The sequence below is a fragment of the Misgurnus anguillicaudatus genome, chromosome 7, assembly GCF_027580225.2.
Source record: "Misgurnus anguillicaudatus chromosome 7, ASM2758022v2, whole genome shotgun sequence".
In the NCBI taxonomy this organism is placed as follows: Eukaryota; Metazoa; Chordata; class Actinopteri; order Cypriniformes; family Cobitidae; genus Misgurnus; species Misgurnus anguillicaudatus.
This window is the reverse complement of record NC_073343.2, coordinates 26,469,068-26,495,877: the sequence shown is the minus strand read 5'-3', so window position 1 is coordinate 26,495,877 and position 26,810 is coordinate 26,469,068. Positions and strand designations below refer to the sequence as shown.

At 38.8% G+C, this 26,810-nt stretch overlaps 1 protein-coding gene across 2 annotated transcripts in view; it reads left to right on the top strand.

Annotated features, from left to right (window-relative positions):
- The window catches only part of adam12b (ADAM metallopeptidase domain 12b), a 144,522-nt gene that overhangs the window by 26,441 nt on the left and 91,271 nt on the right, over nucleotides 1-26,810 (top strand). The window lies entirely within an intron of this gene.

Below are 26,810 nucleotides of genomic sequence, written 5' to 3'. Positions count from 1 at the left end.
ATGTTTTTTTTAAGGCAACAGTTGACATTGTGTATGTAGAATGAAGACTTAAAACCATTTACATTTAGCAGTGTTGGGGTGTCTGCTTTGAAACAGTACCTTGCCAAAGTACAAGCTTAATACCAAAACATTAAACTACAGTCAACTACACATTTGAAAGCTATTTAGGGTCATATAATATAGCCATAAACTATAAAAAAAGATGGACGACGCCCGTTCGCTTTCTTCCATTGGTGAAAAGTGAAGTCACCAGTGTCCCAATACGGCGCTGACATCTTGGGTCTTGAGTCTGCGCAGTAGCGATTTCGGGACCAGTCCTGCCCAGTAGTGAGCAGGAAATAAATTTAGCGAAATCAAGGCCCTCGCTCTTGCAGAATGCGCATATCAAAGCTGTCAATCATGACGTGACACCACTGTTTTTATAGCATTAAATAACTAACTAAAAACAAACTTATTTTAAAAACAAACACTTGAATTAACATCAGCATGATAAAAACTACAGTAATTGACAGAAACCTGCGCCGGAAAAAAAGATTATTGACGTGTAATTAAATTGTTTAGTTGCACTCTTAAAACGAATGTGTTAAATTAACACATCTTGTGTCTAGTTAAGGACAACACACCTAGTGTGTTGTCCTTAATTTAACACATCTCTCTGTTATTTTTAGAACAACACACTTTGTGTTGTTTTAACACATCTTGTGTTGTCCCTTTTATTTATATGAACTGTAAATCAGCACGAAATGACACATAATGTGTTAAAAATAACACATAATGTGTTAAATAGTTTAACACAAAACAGTGTGTTAAAATTAACACATCCAGGATGTGTTAATTTTAACACATTATTTTGTGTTAAAATATTTAACACATTATGTGTTGTTTTTAACACATTACGTGTCATTTGAGTTCATAAAAAATAAAAGGGACAACACAAGATGTGTTAAAACAACACAAAGTGTGTTGTTCCAAAAATAACACAGAGATGTGTTAAATTAAGGACAACACACTAGATGTGTTGTCCTTAACTAGACACAAGATGTGTTAATTTAACACATTCGTTTTAAGAGTGTGGTTTCAAGTTAAATAACATGGGTGAGGTGGGTTTTATGACCTATACTAGGACCAGTCACTGGGGGGCGATCGAGACATTTTGGCTTTACTTTTCAGGGCTTGTGTAGCACGCTTGATTATAGCCTAATAATACATTAAATGACCCTGAGCAGTATTTATCTGCGGATACTGAAGTGAAACATACGATTATCTTAAAAAAACAAAAAAAACAATTACAACCCCCTGAACCTTGCCCCTAACGCCACAGGGACAAAAGCAAATCGTACAAAAATGTACAAATGTGGTTGTACGAATTGTTCCGAATAAGCACCTCGTAAAATACGAATTGCCGTGAGATAGCGTTGTGCGTTCCAGACAACTTGGATATTTCCCACTTCAATAATGGATATAACGTCTTATTTTAGCCTCAAGCAATCCGAAATACATACGTCCATCATTTTTCAGACATACGCATTTGGAGTTACTTAGGAAATGCTTTTCCAAGCTTATAATAGGAGAAAGCAGGGATCAACGTCTGACTTTGAAGCCCAAAAAATTATTTACAGAAGTAATCCACACGTCTCCAAGGGGTTAATAAAGGTCTTCTGAGGGTATTGGATGCGATATTGGAAGAAAAATATCCATATTTTAAACTTTATAAACTATAATAATAGCTTCCGATAACAGCGCAATCTTGGACTCACGCGATTCACAAGTTCTCATGACAACCAACGCTCACTACGCAAAAACTCTCACGTCAGTCCAAGATGGCACCGTTTACAAAAACTTGTTATTACAGTTTATAAAGTTTGAAATCTGGATATTTTTCGTAGAAAAAAAAAACGCTTCAATTACCCACAGAAGAACTTTATTAACCCCTTGGAGCCCTGTGGATTACTACTGTGAAGGATGAATGCACTTTTTAGGGTTTAAAGTCAGACGCTGTTCCCTGATCCTTGTACTATTATAAAGCTTGGAAGAGCAAGGACATTTGCTAAAATAGCTCCAAATGTGCTCGTCTTAAATGGTGGACATATGTATCTCGGATTACTTGAGGGTGAGTAAATCATGGGGAAATTTTGATATTTGGCTGGAGTATTCCTACAGTATAAGTAACATTAAAATATTGATATTACCAATAATTTAATAACATTTAAAGCATTTAAAGGCAGGGTCCATGATTTAAAAAAAATTTGAAAAGGGAGTCAGGGAGAGTACCAAAACACACTTGTAGCCAATCAGCAGTAAGGGGCGTGTCTACTAAGCGACATCGCTGCCTGGGTTGCATACGTGTGAGGCGGGTCTATCAAAAGAAGGTCCAGATTCCATTGGGGACGTGTTTGTTTGGGTGATTTCAAATGTCAACATTGGCTTTCAGAGATCATGCATCCCCCCTTTAAAGAGTTCAGTAACATTAAAAGTGTGCAGATTCAGACAATATATCTAGGTTGAGGTGGGAAATATCTTAAATCCAAGAATCCAGTGTGTGACATCTCATTCACAGCCAACTAAAACCATGATTTAACTTAATTGTACGAAAACAAAAGAAGTTGTACAATGCTGCACACACTGCGAAAAGTACTGAGTGATGACTCAAATGAAGCAATGAATTGTTTTTCTTAAACGAATTAGACTTCCTAGAACTGCAAATGAGAGAGAGACTTTCTTATTGAAGCTGCATTCAAGATAATGTAACATGAAAAAAGCAACAATGTAGCTCTATACCACTTGTGAAAATTGCTTGTAATTAGAAAACAGCATTATAACTGATACTGAAAAAAACTAATTCACAACATTGGATAGCTCTGTAATTTAGGAATTCAAATGAGCCTTAAAATTGATTCCTAAACTGAAATTGTTTTTAATTCATAGCTAATCCCAATGTTTCTGTGGAGCATTATGTTAATAATGCGAAGGTCAGGGGTTCGGCTTCTACACACATGTATTGCTTGTGTAGCGTCTGCCAAATGCGTAAATATAAATGTAATACCAAATTATTCAGCATTTTTATACTGTAAATATTGATGATGACATAACAGGCTACATCCTTTAAATCAGTCAAAGTCCAGTGATGTAGGAAGATCCATTGAGTGTTATTTCTGGTCAACACAAGCAGCTGTTAGAGAGGAAGAGACAGAGCGAGTGCCATTTAAAAGCTTCCTATTATTTCGACAAACAGGAAGAAGCTAGTCAAAGCTCACAAAACGTCATTCTTGTGACAGCTACAAATATTGCCATAGAAACTCAGACTCATAGTCAGGAAAGAAGGTTTATTTCTGTGTGAGAATAGCATCATTGACTCTACTGAGATGTCGATTGCACCAAATCTAATAAACTAAGTCCTAAGTGAGAGAAACCCACAATTACTAAAGGGCCATTAGAGTCTACCTGTGATTTTGTTGTTAGCGGCACCTTTAATTACATTTTTACTTTAAAAAGCAAGGCCATTGAGAAATAGATAGGGCGCGGTACAGAAAAGAATGTATATATATATATTGCTAACCTTTAGGCAAAGCTGACTCTTATCCTCAGGAGGTCAAACTGTTTTATTTAATATTCCACTATATGCCATATGTATCCTTGTGGAGAAAGGTTGCCTCACAAGTGGTTCCCAAACTTTTCATAAAATTTATGACATAAAACAATCTTAAACTTAGAATTTAAATAAAAAAAAAACATATTAAATGAGACAATAAATTACAGTTGGTTAGTAGCTTTAGTTTGTATTTTTATTAAAATGTCATAAAACTGGTGACCCCCTAGTCTGGCAGCTTTTTTGGCCATGGCCCGCCCATAAGGGCCGTTTGACCGACATGTCAAACAACCACAGTTTGTTTGTTTAGTGTCATGTGTCGGGTTAGCGTTGGTTGTTTCATGTTTGCCCATACGAGGCTGATATCCCCTTATCATTTAGGTACTTTACTTGATCTTCCATATCTCTCTTTAACCTGATAAGGAACACTGTGCCGTACACGGTACACCCCCTTCCTTGCACGTGAGGCTGCATACTTCTCATCTCCCGGAAATCAGGTTTATTTCAAGAATCAAAAGATGACTTTAACATTCCTGAAGAGTTTCCAGTTAAGTGTGCCATATGCATCCGTGGCAACGTCACGTCTGAGGCTAATGGTGCGTTTACACCAGCTGCGGTACAGGCGGCAAAAACGTGCTATTTGCGCGTAGTTGGACGTTTGAACATTTTGAGTTTACTTGTTTCATTCGCGCGTGAAAGCCGCGCGTAAAATTCTAGTCATTCGAGATATTCACGCGGAAATTTGCGTCATGGGAGGGGCTTCTGCGACTCAGCTGAGACAACGCTCGCTTCCTGTAATTACATCACAACTAAAGCTACTATAAGGTCCTGATTGGTAAACACGGCGCGGAAATCGCCAAAGTTCAGATTTTTCAACTCGCGCGTTTCCCGCGGCAACGTTTAATTCACGTGGAACGCGCCGCAGGATGCCTATTTGCGTATTTGCATTTACTTAACATGTAAATCACTCGCGCTTGCCGCCTCTACCATGTCTGGTGTGAACGCCCAGTAAGACTGGGGACCCCCTGGCACCATCTCACGCCCCCTAAGGGAGGCCCGCCCCTAGTTTGACAATACTGCCTTACACCTTCATTTGTTTGTTACTCTACAGAACATATGAACAACAAAAAAGACTTGAGATTGAGATGCAGCCAACAATAAAAAGGGTAAAATGAGCATGCAGCGTGTAGTGTGCAGACCTGTTCAGAGTTTCAATTATGGACTCACTTGTGCACTCGCTTGTGAACTTTTCATCTGTTACAAATTACTCCTCTCAGAGGCTTCAATTATTTCCTCTGTCTTCAAGCTAAAATTAATAACATGGTGTGTAGTATGTAATCAGAGGTTGTAGAGGGCATGAATGTGGGAGAACGAGAGAGAGAGAAAGAGTGAAAAAAAATTAAAAGCAATAATTAGATGTTAAGAGATGTTTTATGTCCATATAAGAGCTGTTAAAGACTGCATATAACAGAACTACATGTGCAAAATGATTCAATTGACCCTTCGCTAAGCCCCGACCTTCTTAGTTACCGTTGCTATGCCTGTCAAGCTATCGCGCCTGTCAAGACTTTTTTCCGATATTGTCAACATTTATTTGTTAATGAGGTTTTCCACACTGCTTGATCCACATACGTCATTTCTCCCATTGGATTTTAGCTTTAGAGAAGGGAAAATATTCTACCACCCCGTCCAAACTTTTAGGATACCTGGGTATCAGATTTACACAATACATACGCATGCTTCGGCATGTATACCTTGCTTGAAAGCTTGACAGACCTCCTGCACCTAGCTATGATTCCTAAACTACGATTGGCCTGTGGCGGTTTTTTAGGCGTGGCTTAGCGAAGGGTTAACCCCTTACGTTTTTGCCACCTGCCGCACCATGCGTTTTGCAGGATTGCTCTGAGTATCCAAATAAGATTATAATAAACAACGCTTAGACTGTTAAAAGCAAAGAATACATTAATACCATACCCTTTGCATCGATTGAGAAAATACTATGATTTACGCATTTACATGCATACTTTTCACCTGCTGATCGGATCACAGATTGGACTACACCACCTCTTTCAATACGATTGAAATTTGCATCAGATAGACCTCAATCGTATTGATTCAGGTGTTTACATGAAGGCTTTCTGATTAAAAAAGTGATAAACGTACCTACTATACTGCTATTTTTGGCCCCAGTTACCTTGCCACACCCCAATTACTTGACAAAATTGTTAGACAAGCGTTAAACAAGAATGACCTGAGATACACTATTGTTGTTTTTGACCTCTGTGAAATGGGGCGGCTGTCAGGGTGTAAAATCATAATGAGATGAATGAGGGCTTGTGTTGTGTGTTAGCACATTATCCACAGTGGGTGGCAAGAAATGAGATAATGAAAAAAGAAAAACAGGAGTTATGCTAATGCAATTTGGTTCTCGCCATTCTTCAATAAAGCCAGTACCGCTGGTGTGAAATATTGTATGGATTGTTTTGTTGTCAGCAGGCTGCTGAGGTGACAAAGAATACAAGGCATGAGGGTGTAATAGAGCGCTGGCAAGTATATGTTAAATTATGCTTTTTTGCATTATTCTTTTTACATATGGCCTTTATGAAGCGTAATGCTTAAAATAGTCCCTGGTTTTATTTATCTAAGTCAGCCTGTTCACAGAACCCTTTTAAACTTTGAATGGAGAAATGCAGGTTTGCAAAATCCTCCCATCAGATATATTTTTAATAGTCGAGTGGCAGTATACGTTATGTGCGTGTTTATTCTTTTGTTTGTAAAGTCTAGTGACTCATGGTTTTGCGAGTATCTGCAGTTTCATGCATTATTGTTTTTCTCCTATTTTGAAATTATGCAGATTTTAAAGCGCACATATTATCTGATTCACGATTGATGTGTAAGTGTGTATTCGTACATATCGTTGCTGCCCGATGAAACTCACGTATGTCCAAAACGGTTACTTTTCAGGAAGTGAAAAAAACACCATATTTCAAAAGCAGTTGAATGTAGCGTTGTCATACTTGGTACGGGATCTTTACATGTAACCATATTCTTGCCAGTGTAATGATATAATCCACATTTTACCAAAACTGAGTTTAAATGGACATACGTGCATATTTTACAGTAATGGTGGTCGATACACGTTCTTCCGATCATTAATTAGAATGGCCAAGTCGCGTTTCATATTGACAGATGAATACACTCAGTTTATTAAATAGTTTATGTCTTAGTTTATTAAATACGCTTAGTTTATTTAATATTAATTATACATTTATTAAATGTCTCTTGCAAACTATGAAGGGACAATGAATCAATACACTGACATGGTAATTCTAGACAGGTACTTGCACAGTCCTACCGTAATTTTGTCACTCCTAGATCTACGTCTGGCGTCGGGGGGAAAAAGGGTTACCTCAATGAAGGAAAGTCATTGTCTAACCAGGCTATGTTTATTAGGCTATCCAGTGCTGAGCTTCGATGAAACTTCACAAGACCGGCGAGATGCTTCCACTGGCGGGAGATACGCGGCGTGATTGACAGCTTTGACACCAAATGGATATACGTGAAATCAGATGCCACTTTTCATTGGCCATTTAGATATGTAAAGCATACTGTATACGGAAATTAACCTGGACATTCAATCTGTCAAAAAATCTCAAAATCTGCAAAATGGACATACATGGTTTTCATTGGACAGCGACGATATGCAAAAGGGACAAACCCCAAAGTAAACGATGACGCAAGTTCAAAATCTCTTTTCTTGGACTACAACAAACACACTGATTGTAGGCAACAGTTTATTTCCTCTGCCTGTTGACGTACACAAGATCGACAATATCATAATTCCTCCCGCTTGGACTCACAGCCTGTAAGTTAACTCCTGTTAGCATTATGCGCAAATCTTTCAAACATGGTAAGGAGCGTCACATTTCCGGCTGACGTCAGAGGTATTCGGACCAATCACAATGTACAAATTAGCTGGCCAATCAGGGACACGTTGTGATTGGTCTGAATACCTCTTACGTCAATGTGACGCTTCTTACTATGTTTGAAAGATTTGGTCACAATGCAATGCTAACAGGAGTTAACTTACAGGCTATGAGTCCTAGCGGGGGAAGAATTATGATAATGTCGGTCTTATCTACATCACCAATCCCAGGAAGTAAACTTTTGCCTACAATCCGTGTGTTTGTTGTAGTCCAAGAATAGAGATTTACATTTGGACGATAACTCGCGTCATCGTTTACGTTAGGGATTGTACCTTTTGCAAATCGTTAAAGGAATAGTCTACTCATTTTCAATATAAAAATATGTTATTACCTTAACTAAGAATTGTTGATACATCCCTCTATCATCTGTGTGCGTGCACGTAAGCGCTGGAGCGCGCTGCGACGCTTCGATAGCATTTAGCTTAGCCCCATTCATTCAATGGTACCATTTAGAGATAAAGTTAGAAGTGACCAAACACATCAACGTTTTTTTTTGACTCGGCGCAGTAACACCCTCCCTCTCCCATTATGAGAGTGAAAAGGGGAGCGGACTTTTCAGGCGAGTCGAAGTACTCCCAAAAGTGCTATTACGCCATACAATATAGTTCCTGTTTTAAATCCGCTTAGAAAGCGCTACGTTTTATTTTGTACCGTCAAACTTGCTCGTATAACTACTCGTCTAAATAGGAAAAACGTTGATGTGTTTGGTCACTTCTAACTTTATCTCTGAATGGTACCATTGAATGAATTGGGCTAAGCTAAATGCTATCGAAGCGTCGCAGCGCACTCCAGCGCTTACGTGCACGCACACAGATGATAGAGGGATGTATCAACAATTCTTAGTTAAGGTAATAACATATTTTAATATTGAAAATGAGTAGACTATTCCTTTAACATGTACTAATACACACTTACACACCAAAGGAAATGTAAAATCGTGAATTGGAAAATAGGTGCCCTTTAATTTCAGTCATCGATTTCACCTTGATTTCAATCTTTGTCCTTACTCAGTCAATGTTAAAGATATCAAGGTTATAATTTCACAGAATGTTCTTTGTATGTTGCTTTTATGTAGTAAACAGTAAATCACAAAAATAGATCATCACAAATATTAATTTTAGTCCGCGCCTATGGGGTAGTGGGAAGGGCTTGGACATATGGTGCAGAGTTAGATGCACTTTTGGTGACCCGAGTTCGAATCCTGGCTCGAGGTACTTTGCTGATCCCGTACCCCTCTCTCCACCCTGTACTTTCCTGTTCTCTCCTGACACTGTCTATCAAATAAAGGAAATATATATATATACAATTTTAATGCATTGGATCTGTGTTAAACTCCTGCACTTATAAGAAACTTTCTAATATAAAAATACTTTATTCCCTCCTCGTGGCATAAGAGACAGCTACTGTATATTTATTGAAAAGTGTAAACATTGGGGCTCTTCAAGACTGTCAAAATATATTATGTGCTTCACAATGCAAGACTTTAGTTTGTTGAAAATATGCAGATTGTGGACACTGGGTGGAGAGGTTATAAATTCAACGAATAGATGCTGTTCTGTTAGGATTACGTGTTTGATTTGTGGTGTGTACGTTGGACCAGGGTTCCTTTTAATGCGTATGGCCTGCTGCCGGTGTGGTTGTTTATCAAAGTTATAATACGGGGTTAAATGTTCACATTGTGAAATGCCTTCAGACAATTTTATTCTGTGCGTAGCTTATAACGTGTTGCTTAGACTATAAATCAAGTTTAAAAGAGTTTCGGATTTTTTCAAAGTTCATAGTTAAGCCATCTGCACTTTGTTCGAATTTAATGTTTTTTGGAACGTTGCTTCTCAGACTGTACAAATTAGTCCCAGTATGATTCATAACAACGCTCATTAATTTTATATTTTACACTAAACCGATATTGTGCTCGGACAAAAAAAAGGTTTCTTTTACGTTCCATGAAATCAGGTTTAGATGGCAAAATCATGGCAGAGTTCTTCAGCTGACCCAGTGATGTCCGGCAATTCAGTCTCATTGTTTTCCCAGGAGGCTTTACTATTTGACCTCTCCATGATCTCATCACTGAAGGTCAACGGCCAAACCTGGAAGTGGTCTTTTATTATCAACCAGATGTGCTTACAGCAAAAACAAAGGAAGCGCATCAGTGAAAAACAAGGGGATTTTCAGAAAGAGAGAGAGGCCTACAAACAATGATATGAGTGTCGTATCCAAAAGGATGTTTTCACAGGAAGCCGATAAGAGCTGCTGGATAAAGTTGTAAGTTTGAGTGATGTTTGCTGCTCTGCTAAGGCATAAGTTCTCAAAGGAGCAGCAAACATCTCATGAGATAATTTTTTTGCTTTTTGTTTCTTTGACCCCATCCACACCTGGTAACAACATCCGTTTATGATAATCAGATCACAGCTGAGACAGATCACTGTTTACATCCGGTTTTAAAGTGCAGCAGTGCACGTGGGATGATTGACAGGTGAGTAGGCGGTCCTTCAGGATTATAAATGCTTTGTGTTCACATTTGTTTCCGATTATGATTCAGAATTGCGGTTTGAGTGATTGCATTACAAATCATACACCTGTTTTCATTCATGCATCTTCTGATTGGGTTATCCGAAAACAAACGGGTGATTCTCACGAAATCCAGACTTAAAAGGTGTCCAGCATCAGATTTAAAAAAAAAGCCATTGAAGCCAATTTTTTTTGCACATATAAGATTAAGGTCTGAACTTACTATATCCATTATTTTTAGGATTTAAAAAATATTTCCTATGGAATTATTTACATTTTTTAGATTATCATTATAAAAAATTATCATTACCGCAACATGATATTGCATTAAATATATGCATTTACAAACTCATGTTTCGGTAATGAGAACTAAAAAGTTGTCTAGGTACTATGACAAACAAAATTTAAACTTTTACCTGGAGAGAAAAAATAAGAACTGCTTACCTGGTAGCCATCTTGAGTGTCACAGTCAATTATGTCCCTTCCAACAATTAAAAAAAATGTTAGTACCTTGAGGGCTTAAACAATGATTGAAAATTGTTGCGGAGGATGAGAAAATCTTTTGGACACATTTGTATTCCTTATTATTGTCTCTACATTTACCAATGATCACCAAATACCACATGTTTCTTTACTGTAAATGTTTATAGTATAGCATGCACTGAAGCTTTTCATTTTTTAGATTTTTTTAATTATAAATATTTCCATGTCAAAGAACCCAAATCCAGTCATGTTGCGGTAATGAAAATTTTTTCCTTAAATGTGTAAAAAACAACAAAATTGGTTTGTGTGATGTCATTTGAAATCATGTGCAAAATAGTACATGAAGAGTTGTCTGTAACTGTATGCTTCTTATTTTTGATACTCTTATTTTGCATTTACGTTTTTTATCAAAATGTTTTATGACACCTCATTAGTCTAGTTTCTCGAGTATCACCCAAACGCTAATACCAGGTCTTTCTCTTTGTTTTTATTATTTCTTTATTTCTCCCTCTCTCATTTTTCTTGGTTACATCCACTACGCTATCTACAGAACAGGCTGACCAAACAAAAGCTTCGCTATAGCTGTTTTTCTAGCTAGACATCTGGATAGCGCAATGAAAAATGCTCTCCGGTGGAGAGCCACTTTTGCCGCATTACTCACAGATGTTGAAAGCTGCGTGATCATTACACACACCGCTCGTAGGCTTGATGCAAATGAAGAACTCGATTCTTTTACTTTCTGAAAAAAAACGCAATCACCTCCGATTCCCTGACCACCGGCGCACTTTTTCAGTTTGAATAATCGCACGCAGATCAGACGTGCGGCCATAAATAAGGCAGTGAAGGTTGATCAGCCTGTTTAATGAGCTGAGAAGGAGACTCTATTAAACTTGTTCCCAACCATCAGTGTGTCCGGTGAGAGATTGAAAGCGTAAGGAGAGAGAGAGAAAGAATAGACGACGGTTAATGGAGTGGAAACGGACACAGAGAAGTAGCACATATTTACAAATAGCCAAGAGCTGCAATTCTGTTGGGTTTTATTCAAGTGTGACCACTGTTTTTCCAAAACTAGCGAAGTAGATGATCTGCGCTTGGAAAAAGTTCTTAATGATGGTATGTGGTATAGTTTCGTTTCCCCCTGCTGAGAACAAAGTCGCTGGGCTGTCGTTTGTGATTTTTATCACTTCTTGTGAGTCAGAAGCTTCCTGTCTTAAGTATCACTCAACATCACAGTTCAGTTGTCCGACTCAGCAATAACGCAACACGGATCATTAGCATAAACTTCAAAGCTCTTACAGCTCAGTGTTGTGTCTGTAATGGATGCGTAGGCTGCAGGGCTTGGAGTTAAGATACCTGAGCTCAGATTAAACTCGGACCACTAGGAAAGCAAAGGTTTGTAACAAAATAATGAAGAAAACCAAAAGCGAGGTTTTCCATTCCATCTGCACCACACGGCTCGGCTCGCTTTACTTTGGCTCGGTTTGCTTTTCCATTGCAGTTCAGTACCACCTTTACTGTCATCATCATAAACTTGATACAAACAAACGTTCACCATGGAAGAAACGGAGCCTATTGATGGATTTGATTATAGGCATGTGGATTTTGGAAACTCATACAACAAATTTACTTGGTTTGCCCGACGGAGCACGAGGGTAAGCTAATCTTATATAGTGATGATTCTCTCTGACCAATCAGCGATCTGACACGTAACGTTTTAGTATCTGCAAGGCTTGCTTAGGACCTCAACTGAGGTGGTACTGAAGAAGTATCAAGTACTATGTACACATTGGAAAGCCCCCCACAAGGGAGCAGTACTGAGCCGTACCGGCCATACTATCCTATAGAAAAGCACCCTAAAAGGCTACTCCAGCCAAATATCAAATTTACCCCATGAATTACTCATCCTCAACTAGGGATGTGCATTTATGTCATTTTTTCATTTCGATTAATCCATAGGTCTGAAAAACAAGTACTCGATTTACTGGGGAAGGGACAATCAAAGGGGCGGGGCATACACCTCATTTTGAAAATGATTTTTTTTTTATTAAAAACACTCAAATTAAACTTAATTTTGAAGAAACTGACAGAAAAATGAACACATACTTGATTATTAATGAATTAAATGTTTTTATTAACAGAAACCTCACTGGTATCTCTTGACATTTGATGTTTAAATATGAGATGATATAAGGAAACTTGTGACGGCGCTGTACATTTTGCACCTGACTGACTGTATTTTCTGCCGCCATAACCACAAAAATTAAATAAATAAATAAACCCACCTGATCATTGTTTTCGTGATCGCTCATCGATGCCATTGCTCAAGTACTCGTGCCCATCCCTACCCTCAAGTGATTCTAGATACACCTGTCCATTATCTTTCAGGTGAACACATTTAGTTATTTTAGTAAATTTTCTTGCTCTTCCATCCTTTTAATAGTGGAGAACAAGAGTCAGGGAACAACCCCAAAAAAGTGCATTCATCCTTCACAGAGGTAATCCACACGGCACGGGTAATTAATGCGATTTTGTATTAAAAAAAATATACATTTTTCAAACTTTATAAACTATAATAACTAGCTTCCAGTTACGACGCCAACTTGGATTCACTCCATTCACTCATTACTGCGCAATATACAGCTGTATCAATGTACCGGAAGCTAGTTATTATAGTTCATAAAGTTTGAAATAAGGATATTTTTCTTACAAAATCTTTTATTACCCGCAGAAAACTTTGATTGAAGCCTGTGGATTACTTTTGTCAGGCATGAAAACGGGTCAAGGGTGAAAAAGGTGAGAAGGGTGCCCGAGGGGCGACGTGGCCTCTGATGGGTCCGCAAGGTGGGGGGACACTCCCAGAATAAATATTACTGCCTCATTAGGGAGTATGTCCATCATAATCCATTCCAATAAAAAATCTTTTAGGTCACTTTGCAATGTCAGTCTGTGTATATATGTTGTTTTAATTGATTGACGCCTCAGAATTTGACAGTGAAAGTTTTACAGCGTTTTGTGTCTTAAGGGGTCGCACACCGGCCACGCAGCTCAGCGTCGCGCTGCGTCTAGGACAACTCGGAGGTATTGTAAACCGGAAGTGCACATTAAATAGCATAAGCTTCGTCAGATAGCGTCTACTTCAAAGTGCAAAATATACGTTAGCAGCCAATGTTAATCGTTAATGATTTGGGACAAATATTATGTTTTTTAATGTTAAACTATGTGAGTGGCGCTGTGTGGCGCGACAGGGATTTGAGTAACTTCCTGACGGCGCATTCACACGGGGCGTAAGCGTTAACGCTTAACGGAAGGCTTGTCTGAAGCGTGGCCAACAGCCAATCACAGTGGCCGCTACACATGCTCCGTTCTTCCATAAACGTAATTGGCTGGCTCTGTCTAGGTAATTTGCATAAGGCGATCTGATTGGCTGACGCACGCGTTGCCGCTTGAAAGGTTGAGAAATGTTCAACTTCTGCCGCGAGCAACGGCACTGACGCGGCACCGACGGATCCACAATTCAGTTCGGCAACGCATGACGCCACCCATAAAAAGTGAATGGGAAGCGTTAACGCTGACGCCCCGTGTGTATGCTCCGTGAGTCACAGCTGGCTGCACTGGTGTGCATATACTCAAAGAAAACAATGTGTTCAACTTTTTTAGAGCGGCGCGGCGCTGAGCTGCGAGGCCGGTGTACGATCCCCTTTACACTTGACTTTACGTCCTGAAGGCAGTCGCTCTACGCATCTCCAACAAGCATGTGAAGCATATTACGAAGAACACAGAAAAGGCAGATGACATCAGCGCGAAAGCAGTTCGAAAGCAGAGTCCTTATGACTTCTTGATTCACTCTCGTGATACTTTTCCACCTGCCTGTTGGTTTTTGTAGCGCGGCATGAACTCAAACAAATCTAAAGTCTGGGATACATGTTGGATGACAGCGAAGGGCGCGTCAACAAACAAGGCGCACATACGCCCCCAACCCCCCCCCCCCTTCCCCACCCAAATGTCTTATCGAATCTACACAACTCCCTCATTCTCAAAACTGTGAATTTCGCCAAAAGGTGAGGGATTTTCATGCCTGTTTTGTAAAGGATGAATGCACTTTTTTGGGCTTTAAAGCCAGAAGTTGTTTCCTGATCCCTGTTTTCTCCTATTATAAGCTTAGAAAAGCAAGGACATTTAATAAAATAATTCCAAATGATGGACACATGTATCTCTGATGGCTTGAGGGTGAATAAATCATGGGGTAATTTTGATATTTGGCTGAAGTATCGCTTTCTTGTGCAGTTATTAAAAATGTATAATTTAAGCTCTTTATAACAAAGTTTTTCATTATGACAGTAACTAATTTTGGCTTCTTAATAAACTTCCAAGCGTCTGCTTTCAAAGAGACCAAACTTATGCTTTTAGTGCAAAGGCTTCATAAACTGTATCTTCTTTAGTTTGGCTTTGACATTTTTTTGGAGGGAGAGTTTCAAAAAAGGGGGATTCTCAGGTTAAAGTTTTTTGTCAGGGTGCATGGTTCCATAAAAAAGTTTGGCATCGCTCTGAACCCTTTCTAGCACCTTTATTTTTAAGAGTGTATGCTAATAGTTGTAATGAGCAAAATTGTAATGGAAAAGAAAACTAATAAATTAGAAAAATGCTAAGTAGAAGCATTTTCATTCTCAGTAGTCTCATGGTCCAAAACCATGGTATTACAGTGCCGTTTTGGTACTTTAGTTATTTTGAGATATATTATTATTATACAGTCTGTGTGAGTCCGTGCACTGAATTATACGCTTACATTATTCACCCACACTTGCTTTTTTAATATGTTTTTTTTCAGTAGCCTATGTTATAGTGCTTACCCAGTAGATTTCTGATAGCAAAAAGAGATGGAAAAAGCACTGGTGAGGCTTTCTATAGGGACATCTGCACATTGTTGCATGGTCCTCGAATAAATTCTCAGAGGAAGCACACAAACAAACAAACACAAAGGCTGCTACAGTCCTGTATATACTCCCATGCAGTAGCAACCTAGAGTTTGAAGACACACCAAAGCAACTGGGCTTCCCTGAATTCATTCAATATGTTGAGACAGAGTCACACTGATAGCTGAGGCCACAGAAAGAAGTTTAATCACACAGGAGGGCGAGTGGGAAGAGATGCTCAAAAAAGAGAGACGGCAGAAAATATTCAACAAATAATTTGCATGTTGTATGCAGAAATTATGCAGTTATGTAACTATAAATTAATCAACACGTATTTACAAGAAAATGATGGCGTAAGATGCAATTATGTGATGTAATTATACCAATTTATTATTTATTTATCATTTTCAGCCCATTCAATTGTATTTAAACAAAGAGATTCATTAAATATTTAACAGCATTATGCAAATTTGTAGAAACAGTATGTTGCAGTATGAAGATATACAAGAACCTGTATGAGGTGTTACTGAATGGGCTAAATTGTATTGTCTCCTAAAATGCAGATGATTTTAATGGCAAAAATTGTCTTTGATTTAATGTGTTTTACTTTTTCAAGTCTGCACTTTGCAGTTATGTTCTTAAAGTTGTCATCATTTATACACTATGGGGTGGTTTCCGGGACAGGGATTATCTTAAACCAGGATTAGGCCTTAGTTTACTTAGGAAATACTGTATATAGTTTTAACAAGCATGCCTTACTAAAAACATCACTTCTGTGCATTTTCAGGCAAAACAAAGCACACCGATGTATTTAAAGATATGTCAGTGCAAGTTGTTTTCAGTTTGGACAGCTCTTACATTTATTTTAATCAAGGACTAGTCCACCACCCCTATAAATTTCCAACTGCATCGATTTGCATTCAAGCTTGTGTTTAAGGACACCATGTTTTAACTAGAGAAACCACTAAGCAAGTCTTCCTGCTGCGTTCACACCAGCCGTGGTAGAGGCGTCAAGCGCGAGTGATTTCAAGATGCGTTGATGCACGTCTGGAGGTCCCGTGGCGTGATTGAGGTGTTTAGCTCGGCGCAGTAGACGCAATTACGCCTTATTCGCGTCTAGTTTGTGTGAATGACGCGAATTGAGCGTTGCCGTGGGAAGCACGCGAGTTGAAAAATTGGAACTTAGCTTGCTCTATTAGTGATGTGATCAAAGGAAGCGAGCGGAGTCGCAAAAGCCCCCCCCATGACACGAATCACCGCGTGAATGTCTCGATCACTAGAATTTCATGTGCGAATGAAGCGAGTAAACTCAAAATGTTCAAGCTGCAAACTAGACGCGGTAGACGCGAATTTGACGTCTCAAACGCGGCTGGTGTGAACACTAAAAATGCTGGGTTATTTTAAAACAGTATTGGGTTAAAAAAGGACAAACCTAACCCGTTGGGTTGTAATTTAACTAGGGCTGTCAAAAAATGTTTTTTGCATAATTTATTGCACAGTGTATATATATATATATATATATATATATATATATATATATTAGGGCTGTCAAAATAAACGCGTTAATAACGCGTTAACGCAAATTCATTTTAACGGCACTAATTTTATTAACGCGCGATTAACGCAACACGCAATTTCTGTTTGACCCACAGCTGGATGAATTGAGACGCAGCAAGTGACTGGCGCTGTCTAGATGAGTCGGAGCTTTTCATAAAAATAAGAACATTAAGCTCTCGTCTAGCGAATCCAATGCTCTAAATGGTATTTAAACATCTAAAATGCACGTTTTCTGCACGTGCAGTTTTCTTTATCTGCACGTTTTCTGTGAGGTGTACCGTCCCAAATCCATATAAAGCAAAGATGCGTCTTCTTTCACTTTTTAGTTTCGTTTTAAAAAGCATTCAGAAATTATAGAAAATAGACCGCAGGACTTTCTTGATGTTAAAATAATTATTAAGAGAGATAAAGTTCGGGATCTGATTGATGTTAAAAGAGTTATTAAGAGTGACAAGGCTCAAAAGCGATGTCTGACGCAGATGTCTGAAGCGCATGCACACAAATGCGCGAGTGCGCGACCCTGATATATATAGATATCTAACACAAAATTACAGGTTTAAAAATATCTGTTTTGACAAGAATTCACGCAGGTATGACCTATAATCTGTTATATCTGAAGTGAATGTTTGGTTAACTGTTAAGGAAAAGTATCTGTTGTGTCATTTATATTAAACCCTTGCATTATCCTACAGTCTTAAAGGGGTCTGTTGGGTCTGTCTCAATGTCAAAATTAAACAATAAAAGAAAAACATATATGTATATTGATATTGTTTTTGCTCTGCATTAACATGTAAAGTTCTGTCATGCTTTGTCAGATTCCAACAATTGTTCCAATTGTTTTGAAGTTTTTTAATAGAGAAAGTTAAAATATAAATGACACATTTTTGAAAATTTGCTCATCCCAACTCAATTTGCCAGCACAGGTCACAAATGATGCAGCAGCAAACAGAAATGGAGAAAGAACAAGGTCTTCTAAAGGCAAAAACATTTATAAAACTATGGCTGATGGTTCTGTTGAAAATGTAAACAGGCTGTTGTAGACATACATTTGCATAGAGCATATATATTATCCAAATCCATGCTGATTAGAGCATTACAAACTTAAAAAGTGTTACATTTAGGTAAATTTAGAACAGATAAAAATGTGCGATTAATTTGCGATTAATCGCCAGTTAACTCATGAAATCATGCGATTAACTGCGATTAAATATTTTAATCTATTGACAGCCCTAATATATATATACACACACACACACACACACACACACACACACATCAATGTTTGAATTGTGATTAATCACATACCAAACTTTTTTTTTTGCATAATTTATTGCACAGTGTGTATTTATTTATATTTATACAACAGTTCTTTCTGGTTCTCGAATCTGATTGGCTAAGACCTATGCGATATTGTGCTGATATCGGCACTGTAACCGCTTCACCTTTCGTATCATTCCGCCACCTAGTGAATGGAGGTCCTAAGCAGGCTCATCTCTGAATGGAAAAACACAGACGCCCTGTTTTGAATCACTCTCCGTTTGTCTCATTAGTTTACTAGCTCATAAATCAGTCTGTGAATCCCCAATCGAAAGTTATTCCGTCAAAGATCAGCGCTCTTGGATGTTACGTTACAGTTAATGGGAGAAATGTCTTGTCACATCGTGTGGACGATTAACACTTGGAAAGAGGAATATAAACACTCGTTTTTTTCTGGAGCTATATTTCTTATCAGAACGCGAAAACACCTTGGAACTGCAGGTAAGCATCGCAGCTTTTAAATGTGGACGTTGATCATTTACTTTATCGTGGCGTGACTATTAAAACATGTTATGAGATATCGCCACTGGTATATTTATAAGCAGCATGCAAAAACATTTTATATAGTACTAACAAGAACAAAGTTTAATAATAATAATCGAGTGCTCGTATCACGTTAAGAATAAATGAGAAAGCAATACAGTAGTAACGTTATACAAGTAGTTTTATTAACTTTTACCTCGCGCCAAAACAATAACAACACAAAAGACACTAAATATGAATTAAAAAACATGTAATAGTTTGATCATGACACCAAATACTGCTGATTTGATCTCATTTTGACGATCATAAACAAACAAGGCCAACATGAGAGCCAGGGTATGTCTGTCAGAGATGTAGCCCAGAGAGGGCGGTGGTCAGCGGGGCGAGTGAACACTGATGTCCGCTCATGCTTTGGTTCTCATTCGTACCGAATCTCACTAAGCAAACGTTCAAACAGGCGCTATCTTTACTAATCGACTGCAGATTTAAATATAATACATATACATTCTCGACTGAACTAATCTTAAAACTACACTTTGTGACCAAGAAACGGTAATATAAAGTAACGGCTTTTCCGTCCATTGAGTTGTTATGAGCTTCAAAGCAGCCGAAAGTTTTACCTGTCATTCTGGCCGCCCTCAAATCCGTGGCGGAAGAAGTAGTTCTCAAACAAAGAGGCTTTTAAAATAACTCCGTTGTTGTTTTCTAGTTTTCGTTTTTCAAACGTGTGCCGTCGAACTGTTGTATAAAAGCAAGTGGGAACAGCCTGTGACGTGAACCGTGAAGGGGTCTATATATATATAATTCAAACATTGATGATATATATACACACACACATCAATGTTTGTATTGAAGAAACATTTACATATATATTTATATATATATATTGATTTTTTTTCTTTTTTTACATTGTTTTGAGGTATAAGAAGCAAGATGCATGAATAATTGGAATGATGGTTGTTTACTGTAAGTTTTAAGTTATGGAGAAGGGGTGAGATTAAATAAGTTATTTTCTTCTTCTCACTCCTTTTCGAATTGGCAAAGGACATTTGATATAGATTTATGTTTGTGTGATTTGTATACTTGAATTTATTTTTTTGAGTGATGTTCTTTTTGCATAAAATTCGAAATAAATGCTTGATATATGATATGATATATTTTATATTATAAATATAAATAAAAAATATACTGTACCTAAATAAAAATTTCACATGCATGTGTGTATTTATATTATACTGTACACACACTACACACATGCATATATTATGCAAACACAAACTTTTATTTTGTATGTGATTTATCACGATTAATCTTTTGACAGCCCTAAATTTAACTTATTTTGGGTTGTTTCAACCCAAAAAACCTATTGTTGGGTCAAATATAAACATTTTTGGAGTAATTTAACAGCTGGGCTCAACCCTTTTTGGTTAAAAAATAACCCAGCATTTTTTAGAGTCTACAGACACACAGAAAAATGAAAATATTGTTAAGCTTTAAGGATTTCATGTTGTCCTTCATCCTCAACCCTCCCCCATCTCATCCTGTCATGTGAATCTTGTGTAGTGTATTTTAGTATGGAAAGCTAAATCAATTGGAGACACAGTAGTGTGTGGAAATAGGATTAGGCCTTCAGACCAGCCATCTTCGGTGCAGTCATGTTTTTGAAAGAGGGGAAAAAAAGAAAGAGAGAGAGGTTCAGTTTTTTAGTCATATGTCTGCTTTGCCAACTCAATAAAACAAAAAAGATAACCTCATCAAATCAGAGTGTGATCAAAACAACAGGAAAATGTACAAGAAAAAGAAAAGATGCAGATATAGTAGTTTTTCTGGGAGAATTTATATAAAACATACACTAAACGTTGGCAGAAAGCAAACATTCATGCTAATGTGCACTTTATTGCAACAACACATGGCTCATGTACAGTATAACGTTTTATCTGAAAAAGTTAAAAGGTCATAAAAACACTCATTGGTTACTGCGCAACGTTTACTAACAGTATTGACAGTATATACAGTTATGCCGCACTTCTTATCTATTTGTCCGTTTTAGTGCCCATTAGAGTCAGAACAAACACTTAATGGGCACTTTTAATTTCCAGACTGCAGGCAGTGCAATAGACCGTCTAATTAAAGGGACCAAATGGTGTTCAAGACCTCTTGCACTTTCTCACTCATCCCACCTTTCCTTAAACGTTTTCTTAAACGACTGTTGAAACCATATTCGTCCAATATTGAGTCCATTACCAGCCCAGTAGATAATTGAAGAAGTCTGAGGTTCAAGAAATGAGAGAATTACTAAACAGTACTAATAGTATCACCACATTCTTGGTGAGAAATCTTTATATTACATGTAATATGAAATATTATTCTTTTTTATTACCTTAGTATATTGTAAGTACTGTCTAATATCAATACACAGTATTGCCTTAGTACGTTTATGTAAGTGTTGGTAAACTTACAGTAGCCCAAAACTTAAATCTGGGTTTAGATTAATCCATACACTGCAAAAAATTATTTTCAAGGGAAAAATTTCTTAGTATTTTTGTTTTGTTTTCAGTAAAAATATCAAAAAATTCTTAAATTGATGGGCAAAACGACCCAAAAAAATAAGTCTAGTTTTTAGACCAAAAATATCAAGTGATTTTGTGCATAAAACAAGCAAAAAAAAAAAAAAAAAATCTGCCAATGGGGTAAGGAAATTGTTCTTGAGTTTTTCTTGAATTTAGTGTTTAAAAAATTTTTTTTAAACCTCACTGCAATCCTTAATTATGAATTAAATGGACAAAAAAGCGAGGAAGAACTAACATACCTCTCCATTAACGCAATACAACGGAGAAGTCTTAAAGATTGGACCTATAGTTTACTGAAGCAATCTAAACGCAAATAAAACACGTCGCAGGGCTTGACATCAACGCTTGTCCGCTTAATATCAGAGACAAGCAGATTTTTTAAAAGGCCAAGTGAAAGAGAATTTTACTTGCTCGACCGAACAAGTACTCTAGTCTGATTAAAAACGCCAATAACAATCACCAAAACATGATAATGATTCTGCATCCTTTAGTCTCAATGGCAACCGAAAGTGCATAATGTAATAACACAAAGTTAAACAAATGAGCACAGCAAACACAAACTGAGTTAACAAAGTGGGTTGAACATACTGCGGTAAAACAAATGTGGATTTTTTTAATAACATGATACAGTTAAAGGCGGAGTCCATGATGTTTGAAAGCCAATGTTGATATTTGAAATCACCTAAACAAACACGCCCCTACCCCAATAGAATCTGGACCTTCTGTTGATAGACCCGCCCGACACATACGCAACCCGGCATTTGATTTGATTTGATTGGCTATAAGTGTGTTTTGGTAGTCGGCCCGTCTTCTTTTCCAAAGCGTTTTTCAAACATCGTGGACTCCGCCTTTAAGCAGCATCACATCACGGTTGAAAATGTGACAGATTTAATGACAGTTCACTAAACAAGTAATTAATATTAAGCCACTTACATTTTAGACGCAATGTTGACTGTTTTTGTTGTTTCAGCAGCGAAAATAGTGAAAGATAACAGCAGAACCATAACGTGTCGGTCTCAGTGCAGGCAGCACTCAATCGTGTCTTAACATTAAGCGGTGGCGCGCTTAGCAAACAACCAAACATTTCTGCGCTCACTATCAACAAACCAATCAAATACGTTTAAAATATATATATTTTTAAATCAGACCAAACAAATTTTAATTTTTATTAAAGAGTTATAAATGTACAAAACAATAACTTTTAATTAATAACAGTGGCCTATTGATAAAAACATGGAGCTGGTGAACAAGTGAAGGGAGACCGCAGGCTCGTCCAGGGCGGGCACTGGTGACTCACAGGGCGGGCCCGGCCCCCTAAAGCCCGCCCATGGCGCCGGGACTGTGCATATGTATAGCACTAATACCATGTTCTAAACCTAAACAACCTTGACAAACTATGTATTGTTGGACAGCTCTAGGTGTGTAGTTTTCATATTTCATTGCCATTTTGGGAGAATTATGACGTAATGAGAGTCAGTTTCTAAAATGTCAAGGGGCCACAGGTAGGCCTAATTTGTTTTTACGTATTTATAAGACTAAAACCCTACTCTAAACCTAAAAAATCATGACAAACTATATATCACTGGAAAGCTCTCAGAATGTAGTTTTCATATTTCAAAGTCATTTGATGATAGAAATAATGTAGTGACAGTTTTTAGTTACATGACCCCACCCCCCATAGGAATGCATATTAATTTTATATATTCATAATTCTAATATCATATTATAAATCTTCAAAAATGTTGACAAACTATATATTGTTGGAAAGCTCTAAGAATGTAGTTTTCATATTTCAAAACATTTTTGCAGTAATAATAATGCAGTGATAGTAATTGAATAATTTGTCACAAGTGTATGCTGCAAACCATTGACACCTACTGGCCGTTGTTGGCAAAACCACTAAAAGTGTGACACACACCTCATTTTTTTGTGATTTTAACTTGAAATTTGGATCAGAATAGAATTTGAATACACCTTCAGGTGCTACTTGGACACGTCATCAGTGAAGAACCCGGGGTCATGGGGTGTTTCGGGTCTTTAATCTTCATACACCCTCACCCGGGTGACCCAGCCAGGGGTGATCAGTCCCCGGCTTGTGTCCAAGTGGCATGTTGCTCCACGGATCCCCCCTACGGATCCACAACCACCGAGAAGCCCTCTCTGCGGCCTCTAAGATGTTTGTGGTGGCTTTTTTCAGTTGCAGTCCTTTCACTCCAAGGAGTTTGAGGGTTCGCAGCAGAGAGCGTCCAGCAAAGCCTCGGCACCCGACCTCGACTGGCTCGCAGCGGGCTTTCCAGCCTTTGTTCCGGCACTCCGAGCTGAGCTCTGCATACTTTGCCTTCTTGCGCTCGTAGGCCTCTTCAATACGGTCTTCCCAGGGACCAGTTAATTCCAGGATAACCACTTGCTTTGTAGACACAGATGTTAGCACCATGTCTGGACGGAGAGAAGTGGCTGTGATGTTACTTGGAAACTTAAGCTGTGTTCCGAGGTCGACTTGAAGCTGCCAATCACGAGCAGTGGAGAGGAGCCCCCCCATCGAGCTAGGCCGGTGGTGTTGTTCCTTCTGCCCAGCTCTAATGAAGGTGATTGTTTGTTTGGGGGCTGCCTGGGTTTTGCTGAGCTGGATCGCTGTGCAGATGGAGTTCGCCAAAGACTTGAGCACCTGGTCATGGCGCCAGCGGTACCGCCCCTCCCCTAGCGCTTTTGAGCAGCTGCTCAAAATGTGCTCCAGTGTGCCCCTCTTCTGGCACAGCTTGCAATCAGGAGTGTCTGCCAGACCCCAGGTGTGCAGGTTAGCTGGGCTTGGGAGGACGTCATAGACGGATTGGACAAGAAACTTGATCCGAAATGGCTCTGCTTTTCAGAGCTCTGCCCAGGATATTCGGCGTGGATCTACATGTTCCCACCTGGTCCATGCTCCTTGTTTGGGCATGCCAGCCATTTTGGTATAGCGTTCTTCCTCCACCTCTGCTCGAATCTCGTCCTGAATCAATCTGCGCCTCTCTTTTCCACGAGCCAGATCGTAACGTGGCTTGGGAAAACAACCAAGACCCGCTCGCCCCGTTGCCACTGAGCCCACCACCGCTTTGTGCCTTAATCGCGCCTCTGCTTTAGTGACTGCTTCCTGCGCCCGCCACTTCCTCCCGGTCTTCACAAGTATTCCTGCTGCTGCGACTTTTCTGTCTCTGGAGTCCCTGTACATCAACACCTCTCTGGAGCGGGTGACTTTGAATTCCTCCGTTAGTCCAGTTAAAGGAAGATGCAGCTTGGTGGAATGGCTATACAGGGCAATGCTGCTCAAGGACCGAGGGAGCCCCAGCCATTTCCTGAGGAACTGGCTGATGGACTTCTCTAAATCCTCGACTGTTGATGTTGGTACCTCGTAGACTAGCAGGGGCCAGAGTATTCTTGGCAGGACTCCGTGCTGGTAGATCCAGGTTTTAAATTTTCCGGGGAGGCCAGATCTGTCAATCACTGTGAGCCAGGTAGACAGGTCGCGCTTGGTTTGTTTTATTGCAGCTGAGTCCTTCAGGGAGCTATCAAAGATCTTCCCCAGGCTCTTGACTGGTTTTTCAGTCACCGATGGAATCATGGTCTCTCCCAGGGCAAAGCGGAAACGGTCGGACACTTTACCCTTCTTTAAGACCAGAGACCTGGACTTAGTAGGCTTGAAGCTCATTCTTGCCCAGGAGATGAGCCGTTCAAGCCCCTGGAGGAGCCATCTGCACCCTGGAACTGATGTTGTCATTACTGTTAAGTCGTCCATAAAGGCTCTTATAGGGGGCTGACGGGTCCCAGATCTTGACTTGGGCCCTCTGCATTCCACCTCGGCCGACTTTACAATCATGTTCATCGCCAATGAGAAGAGAGATACGGAGATCATTGGCGATGAACTCCTTGAACTACTTGAGACTTATGGCTTCATGTTTGCATTATTACTTTTCTGAAACATTTACATTTTTATAATTTTATTTATAAAACTAATATGTTATGGAATTATTTTTATTTATTAAAACAAATGTAAACTCCTATAACAATTGAAATATTTAATATTTTCACCCCCCAAGGTGTCTTCTTTAAAACAAGACCAAGATTAGGCCTCTAGACCAAAAAATGCCAGAGTTATATTAATTTGAAGATGTATATCACAATTTCACCCCCCCACTCTAAAGGTATTTGCGCCACTTAAGGGGTTAATATTGAAAATGAGTAGACTATTCCTTTAACAGAACAAAATTTTCTCTGTGTAAATAAAAGTGTAGATTAATAAACAAGTTATTCTACCTTTTTTTTCTGTCCTATTTATGTATTGCTATTAGACAATATATCAATTTTTCTATATATAATGAAAGGTAGCAGCCTTTTTAGTATTAACATTTTTATAATTGAAGCTGTGCAGCGTTTCAAGGGGCGAACTAGCAACTGATGTTAGACTGTGCCCAACTTCGACTTGGTTGTCAGTTTGAATCCCATTTGGTGTGGTTTGAATGGAAACTGTTCCAGTGGTGCCGTGACCCGGATGGAAGTGAGATTGGAATTGAGTATAACGGATGCCAGCTGGTGCGAGCTGCGTGACTCCCCGATCTCAAGAGGCACACTAGCAATTGGCGCTAGAGACCGTGCCCTTTAGCACCTTGTTAGCGCATTCGACCTCCATTTTAGCTTTTTTGCACGTTGGAATCCCTTTAGAGCGGGTTAAGCAAAACATAGTTACGTGAGCCCTGGTGCAGTTGTTGTATAGTGAGGCAAACAATCAATGATTGATTTATCTGAGTGTGTTTTAGCTCTTCACACATGATTTGTGTGTGCTAGGATGGGATTTCATTTGAGATTGAGGATTAGAGCAGCTCAGTGTCTTATGACCTTTTACCAGAAGTGTCATTTTAAAGGCAGAGTGCACGATATCTGAAAAATGAGAGTCGGACCGACTACCAAAACACACTTGTAGCCAATCAGCAGTAAGGGGCGTGTCTACTAACCGACATTGATGCCTGGGTTGCGTATGTGTGGGGCGGGTCTATCAACAGAAGGTACAGATTCTATTAGGGTAGGGGCGTGTTTGTTTGGGTGATTTCAAATATCAACATTGGCTTTCAGAGATCATGGACCCTGCCTTTAACACATTAAGTGTCATTTTGTGTTAAAATAAAAAAAGTGGGAAATCACATCATATCGTATCTGTTTAGGAGAGTGTTTTTAGTTAACCTTTACCAGACCAACATTTTCCCATCATGGTGTAGTCCTTTCCCTTGCAAACCTCTCGGGGTCTATTTCGTATCGTCATTGGCAGAGTTTTGCTTTTGAAACAATAATACCTAATTGGCATATTACACCACGGTCACCGTTCCTTTATGATTCAAACTTCCCTGTGGATAAGCTCCCACATTCCCTCGCTCATTGCTCTGTG